General features: G+C 47.2%; 1 pseudogene across 1 annotated transcript; it reads right to left on the reverse strand.

Annotated features, from left to right (window-relative positions):
• Positions 1–3,819: 3,819 nt before the first annotated feature.
• LOC102186303 lies at positions 3,820–4,916 on the reverse strand (annotated as a pseudogene). The gene has a single exon (XR_001917651.1). The product of XR_001917651.1 is annotated as a protein FAM92A1 pseudogene (transcript).
• Between the last annotated feature and the right edge of the window lie 1,239 nt (positions 4,917–6,155).

The following is a 6,155-nucleotide window of genomic DNA, read 5'->3' on the forward strand; positions in this document are numbered from 1 at the left end:
CTTTCCAGCCTATGGGACTGTCAGAAATAACTAATTTGTTTAAGCCATGCAGTATTTTTGTCTTGGCAATATGAAGGGACCAAAACATGTGCTCATGTAAGAAAACACCTCACAGTTAAGGAACCGATACAAAAATCCTAGGAAAGAACTCAAGTCAGGGAGCTGCTGGCTTCCTTCTCCACTTCCAGAAGATGTGGGCAGAAGTTGAGAGGCTGTGGGTTCTCTTCTGGTAAAAGAACTGAGGGCAGCTGGGGACAGAGGTCAGCCATGAGTCGTTAGCAGCCAGCGTAGCAGCTGGGATGGTAGCTGACTGGTTTAGGGGAACTGGGCAGCCACCAAGCGTATCTACAATGTGTTGTCCATCGTGTAGAAGTGGGAAAAGTGTCCCCAGGTTACAATATGTTTCTTCTTAGCCTGTTCTGTGCTCAGGAAGTAGTAGGTGGCCCCATGGTGGGGTGGGCAGGATGCCACGCTGGGCAAGTGGTCCAAGTGGATTGGAATTCCAGATCTGGCCTTTGTCCCACCCATCCTGATTTTATAGACATCCACGTAACCTCATTTTACCTTCTGGTCATAATATTTCCACTTTACAGATGAGGACACTGAGGCTCAAGGTTCCTAAGGTAGTAAGTGACAGCACCAGGATTCAAGCTCTGCAGCCTGAGCCTGCCCATCAGGCCCACCTAATTCCAAGACTTGGGGGGGCACAGTTAAATACATGTTGTATAGAGGGGCTGGGGCAGCTGCGGGAAGGTGGGCTGGCAGGAACCCATTTGGAGGCTGTTGCCATGTTCCTGGTGAGAGAGCAGGGGCCAGACCAAGGCATCGTTTAAGAGGCAGAATGGACAAAGCATCACGGTGAGGTCAGGGAGATGTCCAGGATGGCCAGGCTTCAGGCTTGACCATCTGTCATTAACAGAGAGAGGGGCAGGTGAGCAGGGAGACCGTTCTTTCTGCTGGGATGTGGCGCCGTTCACTATGCGTGAATTTTTTCATTGGCCAGAACTTTTACCTGAACAAGGCGATGAATTTCAGCGACCACTTCCTGAGCAGCATCACTGAGGGTGGGAATGGGCTATTCGGCAGCGGGTCCAGCTTGGGTGAGTTGTCCCCTTTCTGGGAACTTTAAAACGTTGACCCATTAAATATGGACATTGTTAAGAGAACAAATGCTATGAGTTCTCATCACGAGGAACTGTAGTTTTTCCTACCTCTTTAGTTTTGTTTCTGGACGAGATGACACTGTTCACCAAACGTCCTGTGATCACTATTTCATGGCATAAGTCTTCATGCTGCACACCTGAAAGTTAGGCAGTGCTCTATGTCAATTACATCTCAACAAAACTGGAAGAAAAATAATAATTACAAAAAGAAAAACCAGGAGACTTCCCTGGTGGTCCCGGTGGTTACGACTTCTTCCGTTGCAGGCGGTACAGGTTCGATTCTATGTGCCTCGAAGCCAGAAAACCAAAGCATAGAACAGAGGCCACAGTGTTGTAACAAATTCAACAAAGACTTTAAAAATGGTGCCCATCCAAAAAAAAATGTTTTTAATAAAAATAAAAAAGGACAGTGGACCAAAAACAACACAGTGACTCCTTAAGGACGGCGGAGAAGTGTTTACCATTTGCTGGCCAGCCATACCTGGCCAGCACTTTCACCTTCAGCCCGTGTTACCTTGCCTGGCCTCCTAGAAGTCAAGCGTGAGACCTTTGCAGATAGATTGGGGCAGGGGACACAGTTTGGGGTCTGAAAACTGTAGCTTCTTTTTTTCCCCTCCTTCTCATCCATCCTCTAGTCCTGGACTGAGAGGACCAGCCCCAAGAGTCCTTTCTGCCAGTTTTCAATAAAGTCTTTAAAAAAATGATCCGCATTTAAAAAAAAAACAAAAACACTTCACACTGTTACCTGTTGCTGATTTTTATAGGGAAAAAAAAAATAGGCCGAAGAGTGCACAGGAACCCAAATAACTTGCAGGCCTGGGAAGAGAACCCATGGTCTGTGACCCTGTGCGAGCTTCCTGTCTCCTGAAGAAGCAGAGTGGTCCCTCTGGGGGCCTCCTGCTGGGTGGAGGGTGGGGGGGACAGGAACTCGAGTCCATCACCCATGTGACCTGACAGCTCTGTCTTCAGAGCTCGTCCTGGGCTGCCTGCTTCTCCTCTCTCCTGAGTCAAGCAGTTTACTTCTGCCAGGGACTTGCTACTAGGAGGGCGAGGGGGTGCCACGGAACGCAGGCTCTTGTGCGAGTTTGTCCCTTTCCCCACGCGGCAGGGAGCCGACCCCAACTGCAGTGACAGCCAAGACCGGCCTGTCCTGAGCCTGGCGGCCATGAACCAACACCACGAAGCCATCCCGGTTCTCGTGCAGAGAGGGGCGGACGTGGACCAGCAATGGGGCCCGTAAGTGAGACACGAGGAGGGGAGAGGGCTGGGTGAGGTCGCAGCCAGCCAGGGCCTGGCGGGGCTCCACTCTCAGTCTACACGCCCACCCCATTCAACCTGAATCACTTAAGGACCATTTCAACCCATTCTGGCCTGAATGAGAGACTTGACTGTTGTCTGCTTTCCCAATCTGGGGAAAACAAAGGTTTTTAAACAGATCATTGGATCATCTTTTAGTGGCTTTTATACATGATGATCCAGTTTGTTAGCTTATGAATTTATTTATATCTGTGGGGCCACAAATCCTTAGTCCTTGGGTGCTAAGCCCTGTTTTCGTCATGATCTGAAATGGTAAGAGTGTTCCCTGTGGAAATGTACCCATGAAGTTACTGCAGAAAGAAAACCTTGTCCTGGCATCTCCAGATACTAACAACACTGGGAGGAAGCTGAGTTGACCACCTCATCTCCTGGTGCCTCAGTGTCCCCAGCCAAGAAGCAGGACAGAGAGACACTCGGAGGCATGGAATAGTTACTTACCTGCCTCTGGAGCCGCCCGGCCTGGTGACTCTGTTGTTCACTTGCGAATCACTTTGGAAACTGGGGTGGATGGTCTTTTGAGTCCAGGGCCTTGCTGTTAACAGCTCATATCCCACTGCCCTGATCGCAGGTCAGCTTGCTCGGCCTCCCTCACTATTGCTCAGACCAGGTGGGGTCCCTGTATGAACTGTGCCTCTGAGGATGGCAAGGAGCACAGGGGATGAAAATGCAATAGCTTCACTTCTGTCTTCCTCTGTTTCAAAATGTCCTCTAGCATTTTTATTCAAAATCCCTCAATTTTTCTATGTATGTTTTCAAAGGTTCTGCCTAGCAGGATCCCATGTCAGTAGATGGGACCCCTTTTTAGTTTCACTTTATAGCAGAATGTTTGGGATGTGGGTGATTGCATTTGATGCCTGGAATTTACTTTCTTAGGTTTTCTTATTGCTCTCATGCATCATACCTTGTAAGTTTCGTCATTTATCTACACTTACATTACCATTATTACTAGAAATAATGCCACCTTGTTTTGTGTTAAGGTGTACTTTATATTTGCATAATTCTGACAAGGACTTTTCTTGGGGTTGCAGTGAGTCTTTGTTGCTGTGCAGGCTTTCTGTAGTCGTGGCGAGTGGGAGTTACTCTTCGTTGCAGTGCGTGGGCTCCTCATGTGGCGGCCTCTCTTGTTGGGGAGCACAGGCTCTAGGCACGGGAGCTCAGTAGTTGTGGCACACGGCTTAGTTGCCCCGCAGCATGTGGGATCTTCTCCAGCCTGTGTCCCCTACATTGGCAGGCAGATTCTTATCCACTGTACCACTACAGTTGTCCAAGACAAGGATTTTTAAATTGCATCTAAGAATAATGTTTGTGTTTTGAGAGATTTACAAGAATTTCTCAAGCATTTTTTTTTTGGTTGGCATAAATTTCCTTTAATAATTTCTACATTTCCAATAGGATTTAATTTTGAGGTTTAACGTATCAAGCCAGTATTATGTTTTGCAATTTTAGTAATTCTGGATTCCAGGTCATTTAACATGAAAATGGAAATGCAAAATTTACTTAAGAAATTTAATTTTCTTCTTCTGTAACATCTAAGTCTTCACCCTCTTCATCATCATCTTCTGTTTGCTGATCCTTTCTTAGCCGACAGGTCAATACCTGTCCTGTTCCAGATACACACTTAGCAGACAATGATCTTTGAAGAGGTGACTTCGAATTTGCTCTTACGATATCTAAACGGGATGAGTAATCTTGCGGATACAGAGAATGTTGGAAAACCTCTAAATCTTCTTCTTCATCAATCTTTTGTATATTTTGGTAGGCAGCAGTGTAGACCTCTAAAGCTTTGCCATGAAATAACATTTCAATAGTGATAAATTCTGAAAATATAGTCTTTATATCCTTTATTTTCTGCTTTTCGAAATTGTCAATAGTTTCCTCCAGGTGACGAGTTGTTCGGGTAGCATCCATTGTAGCCCTCTGTAATTCAGTTTCTGCCTGCGAAATAACATGTCGATCAGATGTCTGACATGTTCTTTCTAACTGAGTTAACTGTTTAGCTTCTCGATTCCTTGCTGTTAATGTTGCTTTGAGATCATCTCGCTTCATTTTTACAATGGTTCCATAAGCTTTCAAAGGTTCAACTACTTTGGCTTCAAGTCTTTCAACCTCGGCTTGTCGAGTATCCTGAAGTTTGGCAAACTCGTCCGCAAAGTTTTTCAAGGCCCTGCTTTAAATGCGGGGTCTCGGTAGAGGCATACACGTTGATTTCGTTCACCAGGAGGTCCGCTTTGTCTCGCAGTCGGGCGGTTTTCCGCACGTAAGCAGCAAAAATCTGGCACAGCTCTCCGAAATGTTTCTCCACATTGGTGACAGCATCTTGCAGTTGTCTGGTCTGAGCGTCCCGGTTTTCCAAGCTGCGCCTCAACATGCTGCCTCGCTCACGGCTGGAGACCCCGGGCTGAGACCCAACGACAGGGTCTCGGCGCCCGGACGTGCGGCGGGTGCGCCGCCGCCGCCAAGAGGGCCTCCTCAAGCATGTTTTGAATCGAAGCTTAAGTATGATGAGTCCTGGCTTTATGAAGAGTCCAGCTAAGAGGATAAAACTACTCTGGACATGGAACAGATGACCTGTTTCTCTTTGGTGTCCTCAGTTCCCATTCTTGCTTTATTGTCATTCTGTAAACTGACATCTTACCCATGGGTGATCTCCTTGTGTTTCTACTAAGTCTTGTACGGGGCTGTATGGTCTGGCTGAGTGTTGTAACAGCCCTTTTACACTTCCCCCTGTGTTGTCTTGGTTACTGTTAACAGTTTATGGGTCATGTAGGATGGGATTTGGAAAGCAGATTTTTCCACTGAGAGCCAATTCTGCTAAGACTGGTTAGTATTTGCTAGTTCGAAATGTTTGGGCCTGAGTCCTCCCAGTCTCTGTCTCTCAGCTGGATCCAGGACATGAGCTCACGGCTCCACTGAGATCTTAGGCACAAGCCCCTCGGAAATCTGACTTTCTTATAGAAGAGGTCTTTTGAAAACAAGGACTCACATGCTCTTTCCCACCCCGAGCTGGTGGAGCTGATGGAGAGAGATCACCCAGAGACCTCTACAGAAGTAACCTCTGTCAAGCATCCTGGCAGGCAGTAGAAAGCCCCTCCCTAGGATTTCTGGCTCCCCGGTTTATGTCTTCTTACCAGAATAAACTCATACTCGGCAGAAAGAGGATCTTGTCGTTCAGTCGCTCAATCGTGTCCGACTTTTTGAGACCCCATGGACTGCAGCACACCAGGCTTCCCTGTCCTTCACCATTTCCTGGAGAGAAAGTGGATGGCCAAGGAGTAATACACATCCTCCACCAAAGCTGATACCTCTTAGCAGCAAACCTCAGAAGCACAGATGGAAGGCCTTGCGAGGAGAGGAACATGGAGACGTGGTTTGCTTTTGGGCGGCAGCTGGGCTTCTTCAAGTTTCAAACTTCTTGCCTCTGAGCTCTGCCCCAGGAGGCAGGTGAGGCAAATGCAGCTATCAGTGTACTTAGAGGTTCACCGTGGAGATGTATTGTTAGATAATTCAGGGTTTACACACAGAGAGTGTACCTTGATTCACCGAGATACCTAGATCAGGGTAAACAGTTTGCATTGCTCTGCATTGGTAGAAAAGTGTCTTTATGACACAAATTCACAGAGTACCGTGGTGTACTTGCTGTGCAAAACCCTGTTCTGGAAGGTCTGATAAGACGAC

The sequence above is a fragment of the Capra hircus genome, unplaced genomic scaffold (assembly GCF_001704415.2).
Source record: "Capra hircus breed San Clemente unplaced genomic scaffold, ASM170441v1, whole genome shotgun sequence".
Lineage (NCBI taxonomy): Eukaryota > Metazoa > Chordata > Mammalia > Artiodactyla > Bovidae > Capra > Capra hircus.